Source organism: Felis catus, chromosome F1, assembly GCF_018350175.1.
Source record: "Felis catus isolate Fca126 chromosome F1, F.catus_Fca126_mat1.0, whole genome shotgun sequence".
Classification (NCBI taxonomy): domain Eukaryota; kingdom Metazoa; phylum Chordata; class Mammalia; order Carnivora; family Felidae; genus Felis; species Felis catus.
In genome coordinates this window covers 25,512,270-25,531,931 of record NC_058384.1, presented here as the reverse complement: position 1 = coordinate 25,531,931, position 19,662 = coordinate 25,512,270, and the positions used below count along the sequence as shown (strand labels likewise).

The following is a 19,662-nucleotide window of genomic DNA, read 5'->3' as shown; positions in this document are numbered from 1 at the left end:
ATGGAGAAATATCAGGATATTTGGGAGATCTTGAAAAGAAAGAAAGAATTTAATTCTACAGATATTGCAGGCAAAGCCTGATGGCAAGTATTTGGGTTGGCTTCTTCGCTTCAAGAGGCTGCTAAAAGTTCAGTCTGGAGATTCCCGATGGAAAGTTCCACCAAAGCAGGTTTAAAAGAGCTTGTATGACCAATTGCTACTCTTGCTGCACTCTGTAAATAATCAGGTTTCTTGAAACTAGACGTAATTGGCAAACAAATTAGTCTTACAATGGTTATCACTGATAGAAATGAGGGTAAGTGTAGAGAGAAAAAAACTTTCATTTGAAACTATGAAATGTACTTTTGGATTCTAGATTCTATTTCTGTTCATCGTTTTTGAGATTTTGTTTTCTACCTGTAAACTTGACCAGATCCTGAAGTCTTCTGGTTTCATCCAAACTCTGGCTACAACTCTCCAAACTAACATTTACAATTTTCTCCCATCCTTTGGACTTGAAATCATTGAAAATGAAATCTGCCCTTTTTCCTGAGGCCTTCCAAACTGAGTATGAATGACTTGATGTAAACTTCAGGGAAATTGTCACAACAGCACATGCATGGATGATCTTTGTGCAGGTTGCTGTGTGTCCACTCAAAAAGATCAACAGAGAGTATTCAAGAGGAATATCAAGGTGTAGGAGGACACTGGGCTCACCTTGTCCTGCTGATCACTTAGATTCCACCCACATCTGCCTAAATAACCCAGAAAACTGCCAGAAGACTAGCATAACAGACTCTCTGTAGCCAAGTGTAGACAAGAGGCCCATGGAAGAGGGTAGGAAGGGTGGAGAGGTGGTGTGTGCTACACGGACTGGCAGGAGGGAGCCGGGGCGGTGGAGGGGCAGCCCGCCCAGCAAGGCAGAGCCCCCGAGAATGGCTGGCAAAAGCAGAGGAGCCGGACGAGTGTGTTCTGACAGCAGGACTAACATCTGGAATGTTAAGAGTCAACAGCTCTGCTCTCGGAGAGCAGGGAGGGCAAGAGGACACTGGGAGGGAGAGTTGTCAAGCCCTGGAGGACAGGGCTCAGCTCAGTGAGGGAACAAAGGTGCTGGTCAGTGCCATCTCCCTCTCCCATCACCCAGCCAAAATCCCAAAGGGAACTAGTTCCCGTCACCGAACTTGCTTGCACTGCACAAATGCCCAACGCTGTGCTTCTGTGGATCCATCCCTCCGAGGGGTCTGCCTCCCTCCCCGTGCTGCAGGGCCCCTCCCACAGGGGACCACTGATGCCAAAGCGAGCTAAGCCTGCCCTCCCGCCCCTGTGCACCTTGTGGATCCACCCCTGCTAATAGGCCCTTGGCCAGATCCCATTAAAGCAGTACCACAAGCCTGGCAGTGTGCAAGTGGCCCAGACAGGGGCCACACCACTCCACAATGAGTCCTGCCCCTGGGAGAGGGGAACATAAGGTACACACCAGTCTGACTGCAGCCCCACCGGTGGGCTGAGGACAGACATTGGGTCTGACTGCAGCCCCGCCCACCAACACAAATTACTCCCGACAGCACAAGGGAAGTGCCCTGCAGTTTGGAGCCACCCCAATGACTACCCAAAATCATAAAACAGAAGAATTCTCCTCAAAAGAAACTCCCAGGAAGTAGCAACAGCTAATGAATTGATCAAAACTGATTTAAGCAATATAATGGAACAAGAATTTAGAATAATGTCCTAAAATTGCTGCACTTGAAAAATGAATAGAGGACTGCAGAGATCAAGGGACTAAGAGAGAGTCATGAGCTTAAAAAAATGCTATAAATGAGATGCAAAATAAAATGGAGGCAGCCATAGCACGGATTAAAGAGGCAGAGGAGAGAATATGTGAATTAGAAGATAAAATTATGGAAAAAGAGGAAGCTGAGAAAAAGATAAAACAATCCAGGAGTATGAGGGAAGAATTAGAGAACTAAGTGATGCAATCAAATGGAACAATATCCGTATCATAGGAATTCCAGAAGAAGAAGAGGAAGAGGAAGAAGAGAGAAAGGGACTGAAGGTGTACTCGAACAAATCATAGCTGAGAACTTCCCTGATCTGGGGAAGGAAAAAGACATTGAAATCCAAGAGGCACAGAGGACTCCCTTCAGACATAACTTGAATCAATCTTCTGCATGACATATCATAGTGAAACTGGAAAAATACAAGGATAAAGAGAAAATTCTGAAAGCAGCTAGGGATAAAACAGGCTCTAACATATAAAGGGAGACCAATAAGACTAATGGCAGACCTAGTTACTGAAACTTGGCAGGCCAGAAAGGAATGGCAGGAAATCTTCAATGTGTTGAACAGAAAAAAATATGCAGCCAAGAATCCTTTATCCAGCAAGTCTGTCATTCAGAATAGAAGGAGAGATAAAGGCTTTCCCAAACAAAAACTGAAGGAATTCATCACCACTAAACCAGCCCTACAAGAGATCCTAAGGGGGATTCTGTGAGTGAAATATTTCAAGGACTACAAAGTACCAGAGACATCACTACAAACATGAAACCTGACATCACAATGACTCTAAACCCATATCTTTCAATAATCGCACTGAATGTAAATGGGCTAAATGCTCCAGCCAAAAGACATAGGATAGACATCAGAATGGATAAAAAAACAAGACCCATCTATTTGCTGTCTACAAGAGACTCATTTTAGACCTGAGGACACCTTCAGATTGAAAGTGAGGGGATGGAGAACTATCTATCATGCTACTGGAAGTCAAAAGAAAGCTGAAGTAGCCACACTTATATCAGACAAACTAGACGTCAAATTAAAGGCTGTAACAAGAGATGAAGAAAGGTATTATATAATTACAGGGTCTATCAGGAAGAGCTAACAATTATAAATGTCTATACACCGAATACCGGAGCCCCCAAATATATAAAACAATCACAAACATAAGCAACCTTATTGATAAGAATATGGTAATTGCAGGGGACTTTAACACTCCACTTACAACAATGGATAGATCATCTAGACACAGGATCAATAAAGAAACAAGGGCCCTGAATGATACATTGGATCAGATGGACTTGACAGATATATTTAGAACTCTGCATCCCAAAGTAACAGAATATACTTTATTCTCGAGTGCACATGGAACCTTCTCCAAGATAGATCACATACTGGGTCACAAAGCAGCCCTTCATAGGTATAAAAGAATTGAGATCATACCATGCACATTTTCAGACCACAATGCTATGAAACTTGAAATCAACCACAGGAAAAGGTATGGAAAACCTCCAAAAGCATGGAGGTTAAAGAACACCCTACTAAAGAATGAATGGGTCAACCAGGCAATTAGAGAAGAAATTAAAAAATATATGGAAACAAATGAAAATACAACAATCCAAACGCTTTGGGATGCAGCAAAGGCAGTCCTGAGAGGAAAATACATTGCAATCCAGGCCTATCTCAAGAAACAAGAAAGATCCCAAATACAAAATCTAACAGCACATCTAAAGGAAACAGAAGCAGAACAGCAAAGACACCCCAAACCCAGCAGAAGAGAAATAAAGATCAGAGCAGAAATAAACAATATAGAATCTAAAAAAACTGCAGAGCAGATCAATGAAACCAAGAGTTGGTTTTCTGAAAAAAAAAAAAAATTGATAACCCTCTAGCCAGGCTTCTCAAAAAGAAAAGGGAGATGACCCAACTAGATAAATTCATGAATGAAAATGGAATTATTACAACCAATCCCTCAGAAATATAAGCAATTATCAGGGAATACTATGAAAAATTATATGCCAACAAACTGGACAACCTGGAAGAAATGGACAAATTCCTAAGCACCCACACAGTTCCAAAACTCAAACAGGAAGAAATAGAAAACTTGAACAGACCCATAACTAGCAAAGAAATTGAATCAGTTATCAAAATTCTCCTAACAAATAAGAGTCCAGGACCAGATGGCTTCCCTGGGGAAGTCTACTAGACATTTAAAGCAGAGATAATGCCTATTCTTTCCAAGCTGCTCCAAAAAATAGAGAAGGAAAACTTCCAGACTCATTCTATGAAGCCAGCATTACTTTGATTCCCAAACCTGACAGAGACCCAGCAAAACAAGAGACTACAGGCCAATATCCCTGATGAATATGGATGCAAAAATTCTCCACAATATACTAGCAAATCAAATTCAACAGCATACAAAATGAATTATTCACCATGATCAAGTGGGATTCATTCCTGAGCTGCAGACCTGGTTCAACATTCGCAAATCAATCAATGTGATACATGACATTAGTAAAAAAAAAAAAAAGAAAAGAACCATATGATCCTGTCAATCGATGCAGAAAAAGCATTTGACAAAATTCAGCATCCTTTCTTAATTAAAACCCTTGAGAAAGGATAGAAAGAACATACTTAAAGATCATAAAGTCATTTATGAAAAGCCCACAGCTAATATCATCGTCAATGGGGAAAAACTGACAGCTTTCCCCCCTGAGATCAGGAACACGACAGGGATGTCCACTCTCACCGCTGTTGTTTAACATAGTGTTGGAAGTTCTAGCATCAGCAATCAGACAACAAAAGGAAATCAAAGTCATCAAAATTGGCAAAGATGAAGTCAAGCTTTCACTTTTTGCAGATGACATAATATTATACATGGAAAAACCGATGTATAATAAGTTTGCTAAAACTGATACATGAATTCAGCAACATCACAGGATACAAAGTTTATGTATAGAAATGAGTTGCATTCTTATACACTAATAATGAAGCAACGAAGACAAAGAAACTGATCCCATTCGCAATTGCACCAAGAACCATAAAATACCTAGGAATAAACGTAACCAAAGATGTAAAATATCTGTATGCTGAAAACTATAGAAAGCTTATGAAGGAAATTCAAGAAGACACAAAGAAATGGAAAAACATTCCATGCTCATGGATTGGAAGAATAAATATTGTCAAAATGTCAATACTACCCAAAGCTATCTACACATTCAATGCAATCCCAATCAAAATTGCACCAGCATTCTTCTCGAAGCTAAAACAAGCAATCCTAAAATTTGTATGGAACCACAAAAGACCCTGAATAGCCAAAGTAATATTGACGAAGACCAAAGTGGGAGGCATCACAATCCCCCAGACTTTAGCCTCTACTACAAAGCTGTAATCATCAAGACAGCATGGTATTGGCACAAAAACAGACACATAGACCAATGGAATAGACTAGAGATTCCAGAAATGGACCCACAAAAGTATGGCCAACTAATCTTTGACAAAGCAGGAAAGAATATCCAATGGAGTAAAGACAGTCTCTTCAGCAAGTGGTGCTGGGAAAACTGGACAGCGACATGCAGAAGAATGAACCTGGACCACTTTCTTACACCAGACACAAAAATAAACTCAAAATGGATGAAAGACCGAAAAGCAAGAGAGGAAGCCATCAAAATCCTCAAGGAGAAAGGCAAAAACCTCTTTAACTTCGGCCGCAGCAACTTCTTACTCAACACATCTCCAGAGGCAAGGGAAACAAAAGCAAAAATGAACTACTGGGACCTCACCAAGATAAAAAGCTTCTGCACTACAAAGGAAACAATCAATGAAACTAAAAGGCAACCAACAGAATGGGAAAAGATATTTGCAAATGACATATCAGACAAAGGGCTAGTATCCAAAATCTATAAAGAGCTCACCAAACTCTACACCCAAAAAACAAATAATCCAGTGAAGAAATGGGCAGAAAACATGAATAGACCCTGGTGCAAATGCAAACTGGTACAGCCACTCTGAAAAACAGTGTGGAGGCTCCTCAAAAAGTTAAAAATAGATCTACCCTTGACCCAGAAATAGCACTGCTAGGAATTTACCCAAAGGACACAGGGGTGCTCATGCATAGGGGGACTTGTACTCCAATGTTTATAGCAGCACTTTCAACAATAGCCAAATTATGGAAAGAGCCTAAATGTCCATCAACTGATGAATGGATAAAGAAATTGTGGTTTATATATACAATGGAATACTACTTGACAATGAGAAAAATGAAATCTGGCCTTTTGTAGCAACGTGGTTGGAACTGGGGAGTGTTATCTAAGTGAAATAAGTCATACAAAGAAAGAAAGATACCATATGTTTTCACTCTTATGTGGATCCTGAGAAACTTAACAGAAGACCATGGGGGGGGGGGAGGGGAAAAAGTTAGGGAGGGAGGCAAACCATAAGAGACTCTTAAAAACTGAGAATAACTGAGGGTTGATGGTGGGTGGGTGGGAGGGGAAAGTGGGTGATGGGCATTGAGGAGGGCACCTGTTGGGATGAGCACTGGGTGTTGTATGGAAACCAATTTGACAATAAATTTCATATTTAGAAAAAGAAGAAGAAAAATAATCATCAGAGACATTCAAACTACAAACCAAGAAAATCTGGAAGATGGCCATTGCCTGCTTTCAATCCATCTAAAGATACTTTGACATCTAAAACTCATCTCAACTGGGTACCCTCAGAACTCTGAAACTGGTTTATAATTTGTTCCAACCCTCAACCATTGTTTTTCTCTTGTTTCCACAGAAATGCCTCTTATTTAATACCTGCTTGAACCATGAGCCTAACTTTGGGAACACACATCCATCACCACTTCCTGAAATGAATTTAGTAGAACTGATCTATTTTCAACTCTAAGAGACTAGCTCAGTGAGATAAAACAATCTACCAGCTCACATTTTAGTATGTGGAGTTTCTAAGGAACTCTAGGGGCCCAGGCCAGGCCACCCTAAAATATGCCACTTTATCATGTTATTTTGAATTAAAGCTATTTAAGAACAGAAGAACATTCTGACTCTCTTTGTCTCCAGATAGCAGGAAATAAATCTCCAATGTGAAAGCTATCCTTCCTGCATCAGGGAGCAGAAAGACATCCTTATCACCTGAAATAGGTATTTAGAGCCAAGAAGACTGTATAAATCAGCAAGTCTTGTTACTTTTACTAGTTTACTACCTCAGCCCAAATTCTGTTTAGAATTGTATGCTAATTAAAGCCAATGAACATAAGTTTTCTCTGCTTTGTCCATTCCTCACAGATTTATGGTTCTTTGCCTAAACATACAACAGCTGCTTGCTTTGGTCATGTGGGGAGTCTCAATTTCATTATTGGACGTCTGTGTATACAAAATAAAATTTTTTTTCTTGTGTTAATCTGTCTCATGTCAATTTAATTCTTAGACTAGTTTGAAGGGAAGAAAAGGGTAGAAAAGAAAATTCTTCCTCCCCAAAACCAATAATCAAGTCGCCCAGGTGCCTCTTAATGAAGGGTACCCCAGTCAGACCAGCTGGCCCCACACTGCTCCAACTTTGCCCTCAGAGGGAATACATGCATTTAGTGTAGGTTGGGGCTTGGCTATAGGCAGATGCCATGGACACCCAAGAGCCTGCTCTGGACATCTGGACTCTCTGGATACTTTTTATGTTCCAGCCCCCTGGCTATACTGTCCTGCCTCACCTGTGCATGAATAATAAATACCTATCAACCAGCCTTTGGGTAGCAAGGGCCCCCCAGGTCTGTGGAGCTCTGGCTGGTCCCCAATCTTACCTATATCACTACCAGGGCACTGAGAGGCCAACCCCAAAAATATTCCTGAGGTGTCAGCTTTAAACTGGTGAAAGTTTATATTTTCACTGGTTTTCTGATGGCTTCTGGGATTCTCCAAGGCACCCAGGTGTCCCTTATTATAGGATACTTGGGCCACTTTGCACAAGCAAACTGTGCAAGGCAGTCTAGGTCTTCCTCCTCTGCCTTCAGGGAGAATCTGCACATCGGTGTAGGTTAGGGCTTAGAATTGGGAAGATGCCCTATACCCCCAATGGCCTACTGCCATGACCAGGCTACCCCTGACAAGTTTTCTGAAACAGGTCCCTAGATACTCTGATTTGCTTGTCTTGCACATGCACTATTTCCTCCCCATCAGCAGACTTCCATAACAAAACCTATTTTGAACATAGTTCTGAATGGGAACAGATTGAAAATATGCCTTGTTCACTAATCCCACCAAAATCACTCAAGAGGCGGTTTAGGGGTAGAATAGATTACATAATTAACTTCAGAGGATTCTGAGAGACCTATTGAAATTTTGGATTGGACAAAATTTGAGACTCCAGATGTTGGCCTGATCACCTGACCCACTGAGTTACATCCTGTGTTAAAAAGACCAACTAAAGACATTACAGCACTCTTATTAAGAGCATTAGCTTGCATAGATGCCTATAGATAGAAAGGAAAAGTGCCAGCACAAAAAGTGATCTCCAGGGTAGAATGCTCCTTAGGGCACCAACCCACACCCTGAGCTGATTATTTTAACCCTTTTTGACCCTGTTCATTTTAACTGCCTAGAAGCTAGGCCTATGAAAATAGACCAAACTACAACAAATAATATGGAACCAATCAGAATCACTAAAGAGAAACCTTATACCAAACAATAAAGAACAAAAACTGGAATTCCAACATACTGGTTTTGACCTACAAACTCAGTGACTATTAGATTTATGGTCCAAAGGAGGACAAAACCTGATCCTCACAGGAGCAGAGATTGTGCACCTCAAACCCATTACCAGCATTGCTACATTGAATCAATACCTTAGAACATCTGGGGTAAAACAGTACTAATTTATAAAATCTTTGGGTAGCAGCAACCTGGAGATTAAGATGGTCTACTCCAAATATATCCCTCACAACACCTCCATAGGAAACAGCAGGGGAAGCTACTAATATAATGAAATTAGGACTATTAACTATGATTTATGATAAGGGCAGAAACCAACACTGCTAAATGTGGAAGAAAGAGAATTAAGAAGTCTAAAAGCTGTACCCCTTCCCCTGCCCACAGTCACAACAGCATTATTTATAGTATTTGTAGGACCCAGAAACAGGAGAACTGATTGGCTTGATAAGGACAGCTGAGGAACTAAGTCAAGATATAAAGGATAATTTTAACACTTATGTATATTGACAATAGAAGCCTATGCCTCATAAAAATTAAAAAAAAAAAATGCCAATCAAAATAAGCCATCTAGACCCAAATCTACAAGGCCCTTTTGGCTACCTAGACCATTTAGACCACCACCCTTGAAAACAAATTATAACCATAGAAACTCAAAAAATGCTCCAGAAACTACACAGGCAGAAAAACAACCAAACTTGTACAGTAAATAGAATTGCAGAAAATAAACCCACATATACCCACTAGTCCATTTACTGTAAATACTACCCCTTTACAAAACCTAATCCCATTAACAGACAAATCACTGCTAGCCCAAGAGAGCAAACCCTGTGAGCTCCCCACAGGACTCAGCAGTTTTTTATCCTTGCCCCAGGCCAGAGACAATTGCCCATATGTTACACTGGCCATATAAATAGAAACTTCTCTTGCAAATAAAAATATTACGTATACTGCTGTATTGTTAGATACAGGGTCCCAGTAACAATGATACAAAGATATCCTACTAATTTTGATACAAAGATATCCTACTAATTTGAGAATTTAAACAATAAAAAGGGACCAACTGAAGGATTAGAAGGAAAATTAACCCCACGCACATGAATATACACATAGATTCCTAACAATCAGGGCAGATTTTTTATTAAATATTATTTTTAAGCAATCTCTATACCCAATGTGGGACTCAAACTCACAACCCTGAGATCAAAAGTCACACACTCTACTGACTGAGCCAGCCAGATGCCCCTGAGGACAGACTTTATTTCTTTTAATGTTTATTTTTGAGACAGAGACAGAGCACGAGTAAGGGAGGGGCAGAGAGAGAGGGAGACATAGAATCCAAAGCAGGCTCCAGGCTCTGAGCTGTCAGCAGAGAGCCCAATGCGGGGATTAAACCCACAAACCGTGAGATCATGACCTGAGCTGAAGTCAGACACTTAACCGACTGAGCCACCCAGGTGCCCCGCCTGAGGACAGACTTTAAATGCTTTCAAAGTCCCAATTTAGAAAAAATTCTTGGAATTGATGTAATAGGACACATCATAAGGAACCATTCAGGAACTTCTAAAGAAACAAATGATTGTTCCTACTATTTCACCATATAAATAAATCTGTCCTGTCAAAAACCCAGAAAGGTCAGATAGATTTATCTAGTAGATATTAGGAATGTAAATACTCTCTCCAAATTGAAGGAGCACTCCTGAATATAGGCATAAACAATACCACCACTGGATCTGGAACTTATTCATGGGGATAGATTCATGTGACATGTTCTTTGCTAATCCAGTTGATAAGGAGAACCTACTCCTGACTGCATTCACATGACAAGGCAAATGATATCAGTTTACTAGATTACCAACAGGAGACCTTAACAGCCAGTAATAGCACACAACCTTCTAACACAAGACATCCAGGCTTTTCAGGAAAACAACACACACACACACACACACACACACACACACACACACCAGTATTTCTTATATTGGTGACATGCTCATTTATGGTGCTAACTTGGAACAGACTAGGGTTGTAATAGAGTTAATTGAATTCCTTACACTCAGAGCATGGACAATTGACCCAAGTAACATCTAAGGACCCCACACTACTGTAAAATTTCTAGGCATAATTTGGTCCTCTGAAGACAGAAAAATAACAGACCCAGTCATAAACAATATAGATTGCATCCCAGCTGCTACCACAAAAGCAGCAGCTCAGAAACTGATAGGACTGTTTAGATATTGGAAACGGCACATACCTCTAATGGGGATAATACTAAAACACATTTATGAAGTAACAAGGAAGATAGGGAATTCAGTTGGACAGCGACTCAAAAAGCAGGCTTCAGTCATTTCAAAAATGCACTCAAATTCTTAATACATTGGTGTCAGATAGTAAGGACTCCAAATACAAACTGAAGTGTCTATACTCACAAGGTTTACAACATGGTGTCTGTGGATTAAAACATTGCAGGACCTCAAATTTTACCAGATTGCGTTTAGGACTAATAAGTTCCCATGGTCCAAGACCAGATAACTAACCAATTGGAAGGCTCACTTAGGCACTCTATGTGGCCCTACAGAACACAGAGCCAGTAACAGAATATAAACCAATTATAGTTAAATGCCAATAGCCTATTTTGGAGTGGGTAAAGCAGACCCCTGACAGAGGGGAACAACTCCTGACCATAAAGTTCTAAGTGGAAATTGTGTTTTTCCAAGCAGGACTAATGGATGAAGTTTGAACCATCTGCATGAACTGAGGAAATCTCTGCAATACCAATAGTGAAGTTGCTAGAATTTCCAACAGGGTAAGCCTATCTCCAAGCTTGAGCACTTGGGCAATGGGAGCGCCTGGTCCTCTGAATGGTTTACGGATGGATCAGCCTCCATGACATCATCTGGATTATCCTGGTAGACTGCAACCTTGAGGACTAATGATGGTCTAATCCTGACAGAAGCAGGCTCTGGAAAAGAAGCACAGTACACCCAACTAATTTTAAAATTGATGAGGGAACACTCCGTTCAAAAAAAAGTAGAAGGACACATGTTTTATCAGACCCGTGGGAAGTAGCTAATGGAAAAGCTCTTTGGTCAGGAACATGGCAGGAAAATGAATGGAAAATGAGAAATAGCATATGCAGTAAGGACAGATGGCAGAAAATATCACTGGCTAACATGGCCCTATTCATCATACATGTCTCTACAGATCAAAAGGACAACTCTGAAGTAACCAAATTTAATAACTAGGTAAACTCAACAAGAAAACTAGTAAATCAAAGAATCCTAAAATTTATCTTAAAAAAAAATGATTCATGGCTAAGGAGATAACCAATTCAAAACATAACCATAAAATAAAGAAGAAAGACATTAGAATGTAATATCTAAATGCACAGCTATGCCAACTGATAGGATCATTGCATGGGCACATCACCAAAGAAGTCATGCTGTTACACACGGCACTAGAACATGGTTAGAGGAAAGAAGCATGTATATACCCATGAAATGTCTTCAATTTCAAATGAAGAAATATGAGAATTTTTGAAAGTTTAAAGCTTGGAAGTAATTAATGAATACACCAGATAAGGTTAAAGTGACAGACCCTTCAAAATTATACAAATTGATTATACAGGACATTTGCCTTTATCAAAGAATAAACTGGGGCGCCTGGGTGGCGCAGTCGGTTAAGCGTCCGACTTCAGCCAGGTCACGATCTCGCGGTCCGTGAGTTCGAGCCCCGCGTCAGGCTCTGGGCTGATGGCTCAGAGGCTGGAGCCTGTTTCCAATTCTGTGTCTCCCTCTCTCTCTCTGCCCCTCCCCCGTTCATGCTCTGTCTCTCTCTGTCCCAAAAAATAAATAAACGTTGAAAAATTAAAAAAAAAAAAAAGAATAAACTATATGCATGTGCCATTGTAGACACATGATCACCAATAGGATCATCCTATCCTTGCAGGGAAATTATTTTTAAAAATTCACCATCAGAATAGAAAATGCCAATGCTTGATATGGTATTACAACCATAATAAAATCAGATTATAGCACCCACTTCACAGGTAAGTGAATATAAGAATGAGCTAAGGAAGAAGTCATAATTGGAATGTCAACTTACCCTACAATCCAGTTGCCTCTGGATCAATTGAGAAGTATAATGGTTTACTCAAGCAAAAGCTTAGAATGCTTGCTAACAATCCAGATATGAAAGCTTGGACCAAAACAATCTGGGGGTGGCAAGATCTCCAAATCATCATTATAGAAAGGATGGAAAAACTATTAAATAAATATTGCAGTCATCTACGGAGATAAGAATTAGCACGAACACCCCAGAATCTAAACCAAAAGGAAAAGTATTAATTAAAAACATAATAATATATAGGGGCACCTGGGTGGCTCAGTCAATTAAGTGTCTGAATCTTGGTCTCAGCTCAGGTCATGATCTCATGGTTCATGAGTTCGAGACTCGAGTCAGGTTCTGCACTGGCAGTGTGGAGTTTCCTTGGGATCCTCTCTTTCCCTCTCTCTCTGCCCCTCCCCTGCTCGCTCTCTCTCTCTCTCTCTCTCTCTATCTCTCAAAATAAACAAACTTTACAAAACAAAACATAATAATATATATAGTACTCAGGGGAAAATAGCACCTGCTACTAATCAAACGTATTGGGTGACCAAAGGAAAAAGTATATCACATCAAGTTAAGGAAAATAATGTGATGCCTCCCTAACAATTTCAGGAGGGAAGAACACCATCTTTTATTTTATCAGTACCAGATGCCTAATATTTAGCCTAACATGTGCAGGATGATTGCACTTAGAGGTGTATTGGAACAATGGCCATAATAACTATAGATTTCCTTAAGTGACAAGAACAACAAGGAAGAATTGAAAATTTATAGTACAGTACACCTACCTATATTTTGTAGGCATGAATCCACTATGCATCTTTAACTCTATCAGTATCTCTAACCTGGTCAGTAGCACGCTGCCTGTTGGCTATACCATTCTGCCTATTGTTTATTGTTGGTTACCATACTCATTGCAGCGATGGATAATCTTCTGACAGCTCCAGCAAGAGTAGCTGTGCCACTGTTCCAAAGCGGAATGCAACCTTCTGGTCTAGATACTCCACCCTCTGTGACATCCTCCACTTTCTTCAGAAATCAGCCTGGTCACCTTATTGCAACTGAGAAGTCACCAACATCCCCAACATTATCCACATCACCAAGCCCAGCCTCTCCATCCCATCCTTTATTATCAGTGCCATCTATTTGCTGGGAATCCTTCAATCAATGGAGAAACCAAATATTCAGGGATGCTGATGAAGCAGTGGAAAGCTCCATAAGAATCCACAAGGATCCTCAACAACACTCCCTACTAGACATTGACTTGGAGGATGAAGATTCACCGGAATTACTAACTTGCCTTTGCTATTGTAACCCAGTGTATATACCAAGACAACCAGGGACTAACTTTTCTACTTTTCCCTTATCTTACTTTTGAGTTCAGCACTGGACACATGGCAGAGACTCTGTGACAATAACCCAGATTTAACTCCTGATTTACTCTGTGCTAGTATTTGTAAAAGAGCAGCTGCTTAATATGCACAATGGATGATTATACCTTTAAGTATAAATAGGTCGAAAAATTGATAATTTGCTGCACTCCCAATTAACACTAATCCATAATCACCTATTAGAAAATGAACAATAGATCCATGGATACTATAGCCAGACTTTAAATGAACAGAGACATCCTGTAAGGTATATAGTGAAATTTGCATAGGAAACTTAGCATATAACACATATCATTATCCTTCATGGTATACATGAGACCTCTCTTTTTAAATTTATTTTCATGTTTTATTTATTTTTGAGAGAGAGACAGAGCTTGAGTGGAAGAGAGACAGACAGAGATGGAGACACAGAATATGAAACAGACTCCAGTCTCTGAGCTGTTGGCACAGAGCCTGATGTGAGGCTCGAGTCCACAAACTGTGTGATCATGATCTGAGCCGAAGTCAGATGCTCAACTGACTAAACCACCCAGGTGCCCCCATGAGGCTTCTTTCTTACACCATATTTTTCTACCCCAAGAATATGGGAACCTATGTTACTAAAAACCTGTCCTGGTCATATTGGAACTTACAATAGTAGGCTATGTTCTGAAGTTTAATATGCAGGATTTTCAAGCCAGATATAGATCCCAAAATTGTGCTCAGTTTTAGCACAACCTATGTCAAAAACAGATTCACTAAAAAGAAGGAAATTCTTTCAGTTCCTTGTTGGCCTTGTAGGAGGTTTAATTGGAGGAATATGTGTCCTGGTTTAGGTCCCCAACTATCCTGCCGGCATGTGTGCAGTTCCCCCTATCAGCCAGCCTTGGGTTAGGCACTCCATGGGCATTCCAGGCCTATGGAGCTCCAGCTGACCCCAAGCACTTGAGCAGCCTCAGATGGAAGAGAGACCCCCTCCGGAAAATCTTTGTGATGCAGCAGCTTTTAAACTGGCCGTAGTCAGTCCCCACTTAGATAGGTTGCCTATGTGACCCTGGGCTTCTCTAGCAATCAGGGCTCCCTGTTACCTATATAGTTTTATATACATAGGTATATATGATGGGCCCTAATATACTACACTATATTTTTGCCAAGGAACAATCCAATGTGTTTGAAAGCCACTAGTCTTATATCACAGTCAGGTGAGCAACAAAGGGGTTTGTTCAGCCAGCTGAAGTGGGGAATGCAAAACAACCACCCTCTCTGTCCTGTACACACAGAGTGATAAACCCTCAAAGCCAAACTGTAATCACTTTTTGATAGGCTCATACTTTTTTGTGTTCTTTTCAGATTTGCACTCAGGCAACCATCTATGTAAAAGAATATTCCCCTTTTCTTCTAACTCCTTGCAAGGCTTGGAGTTCTGGTGAAGCCCTCCAGAGCCCTTATAGCTCTGCCATCAGTTTAAAAGTTGTCCTATTTTTCAGATCTTCATTCTGCCATTCAGCTTAGTGCGACCTCTTCAATAATACAGTGAGGATCCTGTTGCCCCTTCCTGTTTGATCACTCCTGGTCCAACGGAGTGGTGTGAGGATGAGCCTATACACATGAGGAAAGCTCATTCTATAGTTTCCAAAAAGCATATGGTTTATAACTAGATTATGTAAGAGAAGTTTACATTCTTTTAATGTAATACCTGAGCAATTCTATCCTCTAAGAGTAAATCTGTAATTACTCTGCACTGACTATCTTACATTTCTTTTCTAGATAAGCTCTGTGAGTTTTTGAAATTGAGAAAATGACATTTGAACTCTTTAAGTTGAAATTGTCACTCAAAAAGGTGTTTTCTTAAAACTACTAGAAATAATAAAGTGAAAGAAAATACATATGAAAAACACGTTTAAAAAATAGAATGTGTGTTTTAGATAAGGAAAGGTATGAAGAAATATGCGGGTTTTGGGGGCACCTGGGTGGCTCAGTGGGTTGAGTGTCCAAATTTAGCTCAGGTCATGATCTCATTGTTCATGAGTTCGAGCCCCACGTCGGGCTCTGTGCTGACAACTCAGAGCCTAGAGCCTGCTTCAGATTCTGTGTCTCCCTCTCTCTCTGCCCTTCCCCTGCTCATGTTCTGTCTCTCAAAAATGAATAAATATTTTAAAAAATTACAAAGAATATGAGGGTTTTGGGGTTTTTTCTTAGTAAAGTAAAAAAAAATAATTTTGTTCTAAAGTAAAATGATTGTTTCAGAATTAAAAAAAAATTCATTTTGGGCGAATCCTGGGAAGATGGCAGCATAGGAGGACGCTGGGCTCACCGCACGTCCTGCTGATCCCAGAAACGCCAAGCAGGACTTGACATCTGAAAGGTTATAAGCTAACAGCTCTGCTTGGAGAACGGGAGGGCTGGAGGACAATGGGAGGGAGAGTTGTTGAGCCCCGGGACACAGAGCTCAGTTTGGCGGGGAACAAAGGCAGTGTGCAAGTAGCCCAGATGGGCCACGCCACTCTGCAGTGAATCCCGCCCCTAGGAGAGGGGAAGAGAAGGCACACACCAGTCTGACTGTGGCCCCAGCGGTGGGCTGGGGGCAGACATCAGGTCTGACTGCGGCCCTGCCCACCAACGGGAGTTATTCAAGACAGCAAGGGGGAAGTGCCCTGGAGGTCCGCACCACTCCAGGAACTATCCAAAATGACCAAACGGAAGAATTCCCCTCAGAAAAACGTCCAGGAAATAACAACAGCTAACGAACTGATCAAAAAGGATTTAAATGATATAACAGAAAGTGAATTTAGAATAATAGTCATAAAATTAATCGCTGGGCTTGAAAACAGTATAAAGGACAGCAGAGAATCTATTGCTACAGAGATCAGATATCAAGGGACTAAGGAACAGCCAGGAGGAACTAAAAAATGCTGTCAATGAACTGCAAAATAAAATGGAGACAACTACAGCTCGGATTGAAGAGGCAGAGGAGAGAATAAGTGAACTAGAAGATAAAATTATGGAAAAAGAAGAAGCTGAGAAAAAAGGAGATAAAAAAATCCAGGAGTATGAGGGGAAAATTAGAGAACTAAGTGATGTACTAAAGAGAAATAATATATGCATAATTGGTATTCCAGAGGAGGAAGAGAGAGGGAAAGGTGCTGAAGGTGTACTTGAAGAAATCATAGCTGAGAACTTCCCTGATCTGGGGAAGGAAAAAGGCATTGAAATCCAAGAGGCACAGAGAACTCCCTTCAGACAGAACTTGAATCGATCTTCTGCATGACATATCATAATGAAATTGGCAAAATACAAGGATAAAGAGAAAATTCTGAAAGCAGCTAAAGATAAACGTGCTGTAACATATAAAGGGAGACCTATAAGACTCATGACTGATCTCTCTACTGAAACTTGGCAGGCCAGAAAGGAATGGCAGGAGATCTTCCATGTGATTAACAGAAAAAATATGCAGCCGAGAATCCTTTATCCAGCAAGTCTGTCATTTAGAATAGAAGGAGAGATAAAGGTCTTCCCAAACAAACAAAAACTGAAGGAACTCATCACGACTAAACCAGCCCTACAAGATCCTAAGGGGGAATCCTGTGAGACAAAGTACCAGAGACATCGCTACAGGCATGAAACCTACAGATATCACAATGACTCTAAACCCATATCTTTCTGTAATAACACTGAATGTAAATGGACTAAATGCGCCAACCAAAAGACATAGGGTATCAGAATGGATAAAAAAACAAGACCCATCTATTTGCTGTCTACAAGAGACTCATTTTAGACTTGAGGACACCTTCAGATTGAGAGTGAGGGGATGGAGAACTATTTATCATGCCACTGGAAGTCAGAAGAAAGCTGTAGTAGCCATACTTATATCAGACAAACTAGACTTTAAATTAAAGGCTGTAACAAGAGATGAAGAAGGGCATTATATAATAATCACAGGGTCTATCCATCAGGAAGAGCTAACAATTATAAATGTCTATGCACCAAATACAGGAGCCCCCAGATACATAAAACAATTAATCACAAACATAAGCAACCTTATTGATAAGAACGTGGTAATTGCAGGGGACTTTAACACTCCACTTACAACAATGGATAGATCATCTAGACACAGGATCAATAAAGAAACAAGGGCCCTGAATGATACATTGGATCAGATGGACTTGACAGATAGATTTAGACCTCTGCATCCCAAAGCAACAGAATATATTTTCTTCTCGAGTGCACATGGAACCTTCTCCAAGATAGATCACATAGTGGGTCACAAAACAGCCCTTCATAAGTATACAAGAATTGAAATCATACCATGCATACTTTCAGACCACAATGCTATGAAGCTTGAAATCAACCACAGGAAAAAGTCTGGAAAACCTCCAAAAGCATGGAGGTTAAAGAACACCCTACTAAAGAATGAATGGGCCAACCAGGCAATTAGAGAAGAAATTAAAAAATATATGGAAACAAATGAAAATCAAAATACAACAATCCAAATGCTTTGGGATGCAGCAAAGGCAGTCCTGAGAGGAAAATACATTGCAATCCAGGCCTATCTTAAGAAACAAGAAAAATCCCAAATACAAAATCTAACAGCACACCTAAAGGAAATAGAAGCAGAACAGCAAAGGCAGCCTAAATCTAGCAGAAGAAGAGAAATAATAAAGATCAGAGCAGAAATAAACAATATAGAATCTAAAAAAACTGTAGAGCAGATGAAACCAAGAGTTGGTTTTTTGAAAAAATAAACAAATTGATAACCCTCTAGCCAGGCTTCTCAAAAAGAAAAGGGAGATGACCCAACTAGATAAAATCATGAATGAAAATGGAATTATTACAACCAATCCCTCAGAGATACAAGCAATTATCAGGGAATACTATGAAAAATTATATGCCAACAAACTGGACAACCTGGAAGAAATGGACAAATTCCTAAACACCCACACACTTCCAAAACTCAATCAGGAGGAAATAGAAAGCTTAAACAGACCCATAACCAGCGAAGAAGTTGAACCAGTCATCAAAAATCTCCTAACAAATAAGAGTCCAGGACCAGATGGCTTCCCAGGGGAGTTCTACCAGACATTTAAAGCAGAGATAATACCTATCCTTCTCAAGCTATTCCAAAAAATAGAAAAGGAAGGAAAACTTCCAGACTCATTCTATGAAGCCAGTATATACTTTGATTCCTAAACCAGACAGAGACCCAGTAAAAAAAAGAGAACTACAGGCCAATATCCCTGATGAATATGGATGCAAAAATTCTCAATAAGATACTAGCAAATCAAACTCAACAGCGTATAAAAAGAATTATTCACCATGATCAAGTGGGATTCATTCCTGGGATGCAAGGCTGGTTCAACATTCACAAATCAATGTGATACATCACATTAATAAAAGAAAAGATAAGAACCATATGATCCTGTCAATCGATGCAGAAAAGGCCTTTGACAAAATTCAGCAACGTTTCTTAATAAAAACCCTTGAGAAAGTCAGGATAGAAGGAACATACTTAAACATCATAAAAGCCATTTATGAAAAGCCCACAGGTAACATCATCTTCAATGGGGAAAAACTGAGAGCTTTTTCCCTGAGATCAGGAACACGACGGGGATGTCCACTCTCACCGCTGTTGTTTAACATAGTGTTGGAAGTTCTAGCATCAGCAATCAGACAACAAAAGGAAATCAAAGTCATCAAAATTGGCAAAGATGAAGTTAAGCTTTCACTTT

General features: G+C 40.2%; 1 long non-coding RNA gene across 7 annotated transcripts in view; it reads left to right on the top strand.

The window, feature by feature from the left end:
* Window positions 1-7,161, top strand: part of LOC111558360 — a 59,053-nt gene extending 51,892 nt beyond the window's left edge. For all 7 annotated transcript variants that reach the window (XR_006591574.1, XR_006591578.1, XR_006591576.1 and 4 more), the window contains one exon: window positions 6,538-7,161. This is a non-coding gene — a long non-coding RNA (uncharacterized LOC111558360). The remainder of the gene's footprint in view (window positions 1-6,537) is intronic.
* Window positions 7,162-19,662: the final 12,501 nt, after the last annotated feature.